Source organism: Cetorhinus maximus, chromosome 11, assembly GCF_964194155.1.
Source record: "Cetorhinus maximus chromosome 11, sCetMax3.hap1.1, whole genome shotgun sequence".
NCBI lineage: Eukaryota > Metazoa > Chordata > Chondrichthyes > Lamniformes > Cetorhinidae > Cetorhinus > Cetorhinus maximus.
This window is the reverse complement of record NC_135889.1, coordinates 63306719-63319147: the sequence shown is the minus strand read 5'-3', so window position 1 is coordinate 63319147 and position 12429 is coordinate 63306719. Positions and strand designations below refer to the sequence as shown.

At 38.6% G+C, this 12429-nt stretch overlaps 1 protein-coding gene across 1 annotated transcript in view; it reads left to right on the top strand.

Moving 5' to 3' along the window:
* The first annotated feature begins 7759 nt into the window (after positions 1 to 7759).
* The window catches only part of LOC144686640 (cytoplasmic dynein 1 intermediate chain 2-like), a 95044-nt gene continuing 90374 nt past the window's right edge, over positions 7760 to 12429 (top strand). The window contains exon 1 of the mRNA XM_078552104.1: positions 7760 to 7866. The gene's annotated coding sequence lies outside the window, so the exon portion shown is untranslated. The remainder of the gene's footprint in view (positions 7867 to 12429) is intronic.

Genomic DNA, 12429 nt, shown 5'->3' with positions numbered 1-12429 from the left:
GCAGGTTTTATATCTATGTGACGCTGTGCTGGTTTTATATCTTTGTGACTCTCTGTGCTGATTTTATATCTTTATGAAACTCTGTGCAGGTTCTATATCTATCTGACGCTGTGCTTGTTTTATATCTAGGTGACTCTCTGTACTGGGTTTATATCTATGTGACTCTATGCCTGTTTTATATCTATGTGACTCTCTGTGCTGGGTTTACATCTATGTGACTTTGTGTGCTGATTTTATATCTTTATGACACTCTGTCCTGGCTTTATATCTATATGACTTTGCTGGTTTTATATCTGTGTGACTGTGCTGGTGTTATATCTGTGTGACTCTCTGTGCTGATTTTATATCTTTATGACACTCTGTGCTGGTTCTACATCTCTATGACTTTGCTGGGTTTATGTCTATAGGACTCTCTGTGCCGGTTTTATATCTATATGACTTTGTTGGTTTTTTATCTATGTGACTCTGCGCTGGTTTTATATCTGTGTGACTGTGCTGGTTTTATGTCTGTGTGACTCTCTGTGCTGGTTTTATGTCTGTATGACTCTCTGTGTTGGTTTTATATCTATAAGTCTCTCTGTGCTGGTTTACATCTATGTGACTCCCTGTACCGGTTTTGTATCTATATGACTTTGCTGGTTATATATCTATATGACGCTCTGTACTGCTTTTACATCTATTTGACTCTGTGCTGGTTTTATGTTTATGTGAATCTCTGTGCAGGTTTTACATCTATGTGACTCTCTGTACTGGTTTTATATCTATATGACTTTGCTGGTTTTGTATCTATACGGCTCTCTGTGCTGGTTTTACATCAATGTGACTCTATGCTGGTTTTATGTCTATATGAATCTCTGTGCTGGTTTTATATCCATGTGACTCTCTGTACTGGTTTTATATCTATGTGACTCTCTGTGCTGGTTTTATATCCATGTGACTCTCTGCGCTGGTTTTAAATCTATGTGACTCTCTGTGCTGATTTTATATCTTTCTGACCCTCTGTGCTGGTTTTATATGTATTTGACTTTGCTGATTTTATATCTATATGATTCTATGTACTGGGTTTATATCTATGTGACTCTGTGCTGGTTTTATATCCATGTGACCGTGCTGGTTTTATATTTATATGATTCCCTGTACTGATTTTATATCTATATGACTCTCTGTGCTGGTTTTATATCTATACTACTCTCTGTGCTGGTTTTATATCTATGTGACTCTCTGTGCTGATTTTATATCTTTATGACACTCTCTGCTGGTTTATATCTATATGACTTTGCTGGTTTTATATCTATGTGACTCTCTGCACTGGGTTTATACCTATGTGACTGTGCTGGTTTTATATCTGTGTGACTGTGCTGGTTTTATATCTGTGTGATTCTCTGTGCTGGTTTTACATATATGTGACTCTCTGTGCTGATTTTATATCTTTATGAGACTCTGCGCTGGTTTTATATCTGTGTGACTGTGCTGGTTTTATGTCTATGTGACTCTTTGTGCTGGATTTATGTCTGTATGACTCTCTGTGTTGGTTTTATATCTATAAGTCTCTCTGTGCTGGTTTACATCTATGTGACTCTTTGTACCGGTTTTGTATCTATATGACTTTGCTGGTTATATATCTATATGACGCTCTGTACTACTTTTACATCTATTTGACTCTGTGCTGGTTTTATGTCTATGTGAATCTCTGTGCAGATTTTACATCTATGTGACTCTCTGTACTGGTTTTATATCTATATGACTTCGCTGGTTTTATATCTATACGGCTCTCTGTGCTGGTTTTACATCAATGTGACTCTATGCTGGTTTTATGTCTATATGAATCTCTGTGCTGGTTTTATATCTATATGACTTTGCTGGTTTTATATCTATGTGACTCTCTGTACTGGGTTTATATCTATGTGACTGTGCTGGTTTTATATCTGTGTGACTGTGCTGGTTTTATATCTGTGTGACTGTGCTGGTTTTATATCTGTGTGATTCTCTGTGCTGGTTTTAAATCTATGTGACTCTCTGTGCTGATTTTATATATTTATGAAACTCTGGGCTGGTTTTATATCTATGTAACTCTCTGTTATGGGTTTATATCTATGTGACTCTCTGTGCTGGTTTTATATTTAAACGACTCTTTGTGCTGATTTAATCTCTTTATGACACTCTGTGCTGGTTTTACGTCTCTATGACTTTGCTGGGTTTATATCTATAGGACTCTCGGTGCCGGTTTTATATCTATATGAATTTACTGGGTTTATATCTATGTGACTCTGTGCTGGTTTTATATCTATGTGACTCTGTGCTGGTTTTATATCTATGTGACTCTCTATGCTGTTTTTATATCTATACGGCTCTCTGTGCTGGTTTTACATCTATGTGACTCTCTGTACTGGTTTTATATCTATATGACTTTGCTGGTTTTATATCTATATGACTCCCTGTACTGATTTTATATCTATGTGACTCTGTGCTGGTTTTAAGTCTATGTAACTATCTGTACCTGTTTTATATCTATATGACTTTGCTGGTTTTATATCTATACGGCTCTCTATGCTGGTTTTACATCTATTTGATTCTGTGCTGGTTTTATGTCTATATGACTCTCTGTGCTGGTTTTACATCTATTTGACTCTGTACTGGTTTTATATCTACATGATTTTGCTGGTTTTATATGTATATGACTCTCTGTACTGGTTTTATATCTATATGACTTTGCTGGTTTTATATGTATATGACTCTCTGTACTGGTTTTATATCTATGTGACTGTGCTTGTTTTATATCTATGTGACTCTCTGTACTGGGTTTATATCTGTGTGACTCAGTGCTGGTTTTATATCTATGTGACTCTCTGTGCTGGATTTATATCAATGTGACTCTGTGTGCTGATTTTATATCTTTATGACACTCTGTGCTGGTTTTATATCTATGTCACTCGATGTGCTGATTTTATATCTATATGACTGCTGGTTTTATATCTATATGACTCTGTACTGGGTTTATATCTATGTGACTCTCTGTGCTGCTTTTATATCTATGTGACTCTGTGCTGGTTTTACATCTATATGACTCTGTATTGGTTTTATATCTATTTAACTCTCTGTACTGGTTTTATATCTCTGTGACTCTGTACTGGTTTTATATCTGTGTCTCTCTATACTGGCTTTATATGTATGTGACTCTCTGTACTCCCTTTATTTCAATGTGACTCTGTACTGGTTTTATATTTTTGTGACTCTCTGTTCCTTTTATGCATACGTTACTCTATGTACTTGATTTATATCTGTGTGATCCTCTGTGCTGTTTTATATATACGTGACTCCTTGTACTGCTTTTAGCTCTATGTGATCCTCTGCGCTGATTTTATATCTGTGTGACTCTCCGTGATGCATTTATATCTATATGATTCTCTGTATTCGTTACATATCTATGTGACCATCTGTACAGGGTTTATATCTATGTGACTCTGTGATGGCTTTATATCTATGTGACAGTGCTGGTTTCATATCTATATGACTCTCTGTACTGGTTTTATACCTATACGACTCTCAGTACTGGTTTTATATCTATGTGACTCTCAGTGCTGGTTTTATATCTTTGTGAGTCTCTATGCTGGTTTCATGTCTTTATGACACTCTATACTGGTTTTATATGTATATGACTTCGCTGGTTTTATATCTACGTGACTCTCTGTACTGGGTTTATATCGATGTGACTGTGCTGGTTTTATATCTGTGTGACGGTGCTGGTTTTATATCTGTGTGACTCTCTGCGCTGGTTTTATATCAATGTGACTCTCTGTGCTGATTTTATATCTTTATGAAACTCTGTGCTGGTTTTATATCTATGAGACTCTGTGCTGGTTTTATATCTATGTGACTCACTGTGCTGGATTTATATCTATGTGACTCTTTGTGCTGGTTTTATATCTATATGACTTTGGTGGTTTTATATCTATATGCCTCTCTGTGCTGGTTTTACATCTATGTGACTCTGTGCGGGTTTTATGTCTATGAGACTCTGTGCTGGTTTTATATCTATGTGACTCTCTGTGCTGGTTTTAGATCTATACGGCTCTCTGTGCTGGTTTACATCTATGTGACTCTCTGTACTGGTTTTATATCTATATGACTTTGCTGGTTATATGTCTATATGACTCACTGTACTGGTTTTATATCTATGTGGCTCTGTGCTGGTTTTATGTCTATGTGACTCTTTGTATTGGTTTTATATCTACATGACTTTGGTCGTTTTATATCTATACGGCTCTCTGTGCTGGCTTTACATCTATTTGACTCTGTGCCGGTTTTATGTCTATATGACTCTCTGAGCAGGATTTACATCTATGTGACTCCCTGTACTGGTTTTATATCTATATGAATTTGCTGGTTTTATATCTAGTTGGCTCTCTGTGCTGGTTTAACATCTATGTGACTCTTTGCTGGTTTTATGTCTATATGACACTGTGCAGGTTTTACATGTATGTGACTCTCTGTACTGGTTTTATATAAATATGACTTTGCTGGTTTTATATGTATATGGCTCCTTGTACTGGTTTTATATCTATGTGACTGTGCTTGTTTTATATCTATGTGACTCTGTACTGGGTTTATATCTATGTGACTCTCTGTACTGATTTCATATCTTTATGACACTCTGTGCTGGTTTTATATCTATATGACTATTTGTACTGGGTTTATATCTAAGTGACTCTGTGCTGCTTATATATCTGTGTGACTCTCTGTACTTGGTTTATATCTATGTGACTCTCTGTAATGATTTTATATCTTTATGACGCTGTGCTGGTTTTATATCTATATGACTTTGCTGGTTTTATATCTAGGTGACTCTCTGTGCTGATTTTATATCTATGTGACTCTCTGTGCTGGTTTTAAATCTTTCTGAGACTCTGTGCTGATTTTATATCTATATGACTGCTGGTTTTATATCTATGTGACTCTCTGTACTGGGTTTATAGCTATTTGACTCTCTGTGCTGGTTTTATATCTATGTGACTCTCTGTACTGGGTTTATAGCTATATGACTCTTTGTGCTGGTTTTATATCTATGTGACTCTCTGTACTGGGTTTATATCTATGTGACTCTGTGCTTGTTTTACCTCTATATGAATCTGTGCTGGTTTTATGTCTATATGACTGTCTGTGTTGGTTTTATTTCTATTGAACTCTCTGTACTGGTTTTATATCTCTGTGACTCTGTACTTGTTTTATATCTGTGTCTCTCTATACTGGTTTATGTGTATGTGACTCTCTGTACTCCCTTTATTTCAATGTGACTCTGTACTGGTTTTATATTTCTGTGACTCTCTGTTCCTTTTATGCATACGTGACTCTATGTACTTGATTTATATCTGTGTGACCCTCTGTGCTGTTTTATATACGTGACTCCTTGTACTGCTTTTAGCTCTATGTGATCCTCTGTGCTGGTTTTATATCTGTGTGACTCTCCGTGATGCATTTACATCTATATGATTCTCTGTATTCGTTACATATCTATGTGACTATCTGTACAGGGTTTATATCTATGTGACTCTGTGATGGCTTTATATCTATGTGACAGTGCTGGTTTCATATCTATATGACTCTCTGTACTGGTTTTATACCTATACGACTCTCAGTACTGGTTTTACATCTATGTGACTCTCTGTACTGGGTTTATATCGATGTGACTGTGCTGGTTTTATATCTGTGTGACGGTGCTGGTTTTATATCTGTGTGACTCTCTGTGCTGGTTTTATATCAATGTGACTCTCTGTGCTGATTTTATATCTTTATGAAACTCTGTGCTGGTTTTATATCTATGAGACTCTGTGCTGGTTTTATATCTATGTGACTCACTGTGCTGGATTTATATCTATATGACTTTGGTGGTTTTATATCTATATGACTTTGGTGGTTTTATATCTATATGCCTCTCTGTGCTGGTTTTACATCTATGTGACTCTGTGCTGGTTTTATGTCTATGTGACTCTCTGTGCTGGTTTTAAATCTAGACGGCTCTCTGTGCTGGTTTACATCTATGTGACTCTCTGTACTGGATTTATAACTATATGACTTTGCTGGTTATATATCTATATGACTCACTGTACTGGTTATATATCTATGTGGCTCTGTGCTGGTTTTATGTCTACGTGACTCTTTGTACTGGTTTTATATCTATATGACTTTGGTCGTTTTATATCTATACGGCTCTCTGTGCTGGCTTTACATCTATTTCACTCTGTGCTGGTTTTATGTCTATATGACTCTCTGTGCAGGATTTACATCTATGTGACTCTCTGTATTGGTTTTATATCTATATGAATTTGCTGGTTTTATATCTATATGGCTCTCTGGGCTGGTTTTACATCTATGTGACTCTTTGCTGGTTTTATGTCTATATGACACTCTGTGCAGGTTTTACATGTATGTGACTCTCTGTACTGGTTTTATATAAATATGACTTTGCTGGTTTTATATGTATATGGCTCCTTGTACTGGTTTTATATCCATGTGACTGCTTGTTTTATATCTATGTGACTCTGTACTGGGTTTATATCTATGTGACTCTATGCGCTGATTTTATATATTTATGACACTCTGTGCTGGTTTTATATCTATATGACTATCTGTACTGGGTTTATATCTAAATGACTCTGTGCGGGTTTTATTTCTATGTGACTCTCTGTGCTGGGTTTATATCTATGTGACTCTCTGTACTGATTTCATATCTTTATGACGCTGTGCTGGTTTTATATCTATATGACTTTGCTGGTTTTATATCTAGGTGACTCTCTGTGCTGATTTTATATCAATGTGACTCTCTGTGCTGATTTTAAATCTTTCTGAGACTCTGTGCTGATTTTATATCTATATGACTGCTGGTTTTATATCTATGTGACTCTCTGTACTGGGTTTATAGCTATTTGACTCTCTGTACTGGTTTTATATCTATGTGACTCTCTGTACTGGGTTTATAGCTATGTGACTCTCTGTGCTGGTTTTATATCTATGTGACTCTGTACTGGGTTTATATCTATGTGACTCTGTGCTGGTTTTACCTCTATATGAATCTGTGCTGGTTTTATGTCTATATGACTGTCTGTGTTGGTTTTATTTCTATTGAACTCTCTGTACTGGTTTTATATCTCTGTGACTCTGAGCTGGTTTTATATCTGTGTGACTCTCTGTGCTGGTTTTATATCTGTGTGACTCTCTGTGCTGATTTTATATCCTTATGAAACTCTGTGCTGGTTTTATATCTATGTGACTCTGTGCTGGTCTTATGTCTGTGTGACTCTCTGTGCTGGTTTTATATCTGTGTGACTCTCTGTGCTGATTTTATATCCTTATGAAACTCTGTGCTGGTTTTATATCTATGTGACTCTGTGCTGGTCTTATGTCTGTGTGACTCTCTGTGCTGATTTTATATGTTTATGAAACTCTATGCTGGTTTTATATCTACGTGACTCTGTGCTGGTTTTATATTGATACAACTCTCTGTGCCGGTTTTATATGTATATGACTCTCTGTACTGGTTTTATATCTATGTGACTGTGCTGGTTTTATATCTATGTGACTCTCTGTGCTGGGTTTATATCTATGTGATCCTCTGTGCTGGTTTTATATCTGTGTGACTCTCCGTGATGCACTTATATCTATATGATTCTCTGTATTCGTTTTATATCTATGTGTTTCTCTGTACTGGTTTGCTATCTCGTTTTTTACCTTGTGCCTCCTTCTCCCTGTCTCTCATTGTGTCTGCCCCCTTTACTCAGCTGGCCGGAAGTGACGGCTGCAGTTCCGGTTCCGGCTCCATCTTGTTTAGTTGTTACGGTTGAAGCGGTGACGGGGGACGTGTGGATTGTTCAGGTCAGTGATAGTGGTTACGGGATGGATTCAGGAGAGCTCTCGGCTGTGCTATGTCAGGCATTGTGATTCTGGCATTAGGCCCACTGGCCTCATCTTTCATTTATGGAGCGGGGCTGTATTTTAGGTCGGGGTGTCGGCGCTGATACAGGCCGCAGCCGGCCAAGAGTCAAATCCTCCGGAGTATGGGAGGGCGAGGCGCCGGCACTCTCTCCGCCGGTTCTTTTTAAATATCTCAGTGCCCAGCTTTGTTTCTTTGCCACCTTTTAAGACACTCTCTTTCAAAACGCTTCTTACAAGCTGCCTCTTTGACCAAACTTTTGGTCATCTGACCTAATCCTTACGTGGCTCTGTCAAAATTTGTTTTATAATGCATATGTGAAGTGCCTTGGGATGTTTTACTTTAAAGGCGGTGTATAAATATAAGTTGTTGTTGCCACTGCCTTCAAGTCCATGATCACTGCCACACAATCTGACAGATCATGGATGGGCTACTTTGTTCTCCAGTTAACATTGAAGAGCTTGAAGCAATCCTTTGTTGTCCCTTTTTCCATTTCTCATTCCTGGCAACTTGCTTAGGATTAATTTGACAGCATGTAACATAAGTGCTCTGTCTAGTCCGAAGAGCAATAACACTCAATTGTCTGATTAGAGAATTTTTCTTTAAAATTAGATTGTCTTGTGCTTATCATGTTAATACAGTTCGCCATAAATTCAGTTTCAAATTCCACCAATGTAGTAATTTTATGGGATATGAAAAAGGATTAGATACTTCCTCACTGGATATTTTGAGAATGAGCTGACCTACTTAGTTTTAGTGCATCTCCTGTTTTAGGAAATGGCTAACAGACTTGCAAAGGATAAATTGTTGAATTTTTGTTCTCAATGCAGCTAAAGTTTTCAAATGGAATAAAATGGAACGTTGTCAAATTTGTTTCCATTTACAGTTCCCAGTCAAATATAGCACTGCCAGCTGTACATTAACATTCTTGAACTGAACTCAACAATATATCCTAACTACAGTCATTGACTTTTCTGTTTTCTTCAACAGTTGTCCTTGTCGCCTCTTGGGGTGTGATTGCCAATTTTACATCAATCTATCTCAAATTATAACAGTTTGAGTTGTGGGATTATATCCACTGGGAACTGGAATGAGACTGTTCACGCTGATTTTATGTTAGGTCCCTGCACTTGGTGGCTCTCTAATTGATCTGGGCTGAATTTGAATTCAGGTCCCTAGGGGAGGGGAAATAGTATTTTAACCAGCTGTACCACTAAGACATTGTTGTACTTCTCTCTTTTAATAGTAGGAACACAAAAATATGCTCACTAGTAGTGAGTGATATCTCTATGTCACCACATGTTCCTCCAATGCACGGATAAAACTAATCTGTTTTTTTTCCATGACTACATCTTGCATTGCAAGGGCTGCAGGCACAAGGGAGAAAAATAGCATCTAAGCCATGAAGCATAAAATTAAGACAGATTCAATGTCAGAAGGCATACCCGGAGTATAAAAAGAGCATCAAAGTGACAATCACCGTTTTTGAATTTACAAGTTGTTTTTAGTTATGTTAACAGAAAAAGAAAACAAGAGATGGAGTCAAGCGACTTAAATTGGGATCGGGTGAGGGCATGGTAACTGGTGTTACACGTTTTGCGAGAGTGCTAAATAATTACTTTTTTCTCCTCATTTTTACTGAGCAGAAGATAAGTAGTTAACCTATTTGATTTGGAATGGAGCTATAAGATAAGTTGTGACACTATCCTTGTTACTACCAGTCTGGCTGCTGAGTATCTGTGCAAACTTAAGTTGACTAAATCTCAGAAGCCCAATAAGGTGCATCTGAGCATTCTTTAAGAAATAAGGGAGAAAATTGCAGGAGCTATGGCATTAATCTTTCAGAAATCACTGAATATTGGAAAGGTTACTGGGGACTGACAAACGACAGATGTTAGCCCAATGTTTTTTTTAAAAAAAAGCAAAAGTGACACAGGAAACTGCTGACCAATGAGTTTGATGTTCATTGTGTTTAACGTTATAGGAGCCCTTATTAAAGAAACATTGGATAGAAGTAAAATAAAAGACAGTACGGGTTCATGAAGGGGGAGGAATTGCCAATCTAAATTACTAGTTTCCTTTAAGGGTGTGACAGAGAACAATGATAGAGTAAAGCAATGGACATGGTGTATTTGGATTTCAGTAAGGTTGCTGATACAATTTGTCTTGAAACACTTTTACTCAAAATAGAGTGCAAACTGTTAGAAATATTCTACTTTTAACATGTAGTTGGTTAACAGAGCCCAAGGACTAGTAGAATATGCATTAACTGCCTGGCAGAATGTTAGTCAAGGGATTTCACAGAAGTGGTCAGTTTTGGGTCTGCTTTAGTTCAATATCTTTATAAATGATTTGGAGCTAGGAGTCACAAGCACTGGCTAAATTTGAAGATGATACAAAGCTAATGAGTGTGGCAAACTCCAAGGCTAAACAAGATAAGCTACAGGAGGATTTGAATATATAATATATGTACTGCACAGAAAAGGGCCATTCAACCAAGAAGCCCGTTGCCAGTGTTTATGCTCTACACAAGCCTCCTCCCACCCTTCTAATCCCATCAACATACCCTTCTATTTATTTCTTCTGTTTTGTCTTGAGTTTGGGGTCCAGATGGAGTTGCTTTAGAATTCATCTGTTTCCCTAAGAAAGCAACTCTAGTCTGTAATTCATAAAGCCATTCCTATTTATTTACAGATCTATATACATCTCAGTAACTCTACATGAGGTTGTACTACTTCTCTCCAGATCTCAGTTACATAATCATGAGATTGCATCATAATTACATAAGCTACAATTATATCAGTATCAGGTGCTCCTGATGTTAACACTTTACATTCCCCCACAGCTCTTTATTATTTTTTATTCATTCATGGAATGTGGGCTTCGCTGGCTGGGTCAGCATTTATTACCCATCCCTAGTTGCTCTTGAGAAGGTGGTGGTGGTGAGCTGCCTTCTTGAACCGCTGCAGCCCATGTGGTGTAGGTACACCCACAGTGCTGTTAGGAAGCAAGTTCCAGGATTTTGACCCAGTGACATTGAAGGAACAGCGATATATTTCCAAGTCAGGATGGTGAGGGACTTAGAGGGGAACATTCAGGTGCTGGTGTTCCCATCTATCTGCTGCCATTGTCCTTCTAGATGATAGTGGTCATGGGTTTGGAAGGTGCTGTCAAAGGAGCCTTGGTGAATTCCTGCAGTGCATCTTGTAGACAGTACACACTGTTGCTACTGTGTATCGGCGGTGGAGGAAGTGAATGTCTGTGGTGCCAATCAAGTGGACTGCTTTATCCTGGACGGTGTCAAACTTCTTGAGTGTTGTGGGAGTTGCACTCATCCAGGCAAGTGGGGAGCATTCCATCACACTCTTGACTTCTGCCTAGTAGATGGTGGACAGGCTTTGGGGAGCCAGGAGGTGAGTTATTCGTTGCACAATTCTGAGCGTTTGACCTGCCCTTGTCACCACAGTATTTATATTTTTAGTCCAGTTCAGTTTCTGGTCAATGGTAACCCCCCAGATGTTGATAGTGGGGGATTCAGTGATGGTAATGCCATTGAACACTAAGGAGCAATGGCTGGATTCTCTCTTGTTGCAGATGGTCATGGCCTGACCATCTTATGTGGTATGAATGTTACTTGCCACTTGTCAGCCTAAGCCTGGATATTGTCCAGGTCTTGCTGCATTTGGACATGAACTGCTTCAGTATCTGAGGAGCTGCGAATGGTGCTGAACATTGAGCAATCATCAGTGAACAACCCCACGTCTGACTTTATGATGGAAGGAAGGTCATTGATGAAGCAGCTGAGATGGTTGGGCTGAGGGCACTATCAGGAGGAGCTCCTGCAGGGATGTCCTGGAGCTGAGATGACTGATGTCCAACAACCACAACCATCTTCCTTTGTGCTAGGTATGACTTCAACCAGCAGAGAGTTTTCCCCCTGATTCCCATTGACTCCAGTTATGTTAGGGCACCTTGATGCCACATTCGGTCAAATGCAGCCTTGATGTTAAGGGCAGTCATTCTCACCTCACCTCGGGAGTTTAGCTTTTTTGTCCATGTTTGAACCAATGATTTGATGAGGTCAGGAGCTGAGTGGCACTGGCAGAACCCAAACTGGGCGTCAGTGAGTAGGTTATTGCTAATCAAGTGCCGCTTGATAGTACTGTTGATAACCCCTTCATTACTTTACTGATGATGGAGAGTAGACTGATGGGGCGGTAATTGGCTGGGTTGGATTTGCCCTGCTTTTTGTGTACAGGACATAGCTGGGCAATTTTCCACATAGCTGGGTAGATGCCAGTAGCTGTACTGGAACAGCTTGGCTAGGGGCGCAGCAAGTTCTGGAGCACAAGTCTTCAGTACTATTGCCGGAATATTGTCAGGACCCATAGCCTTAGCAGTATCCAGGGCCTTCAGCCATTCCTTGATAGCGCGCAGAGTGATCGAATTTGCTGAAGACTGGCATCTATGATGCTGTGCGTCTCTGGAGGAGGCTGAGATGGATC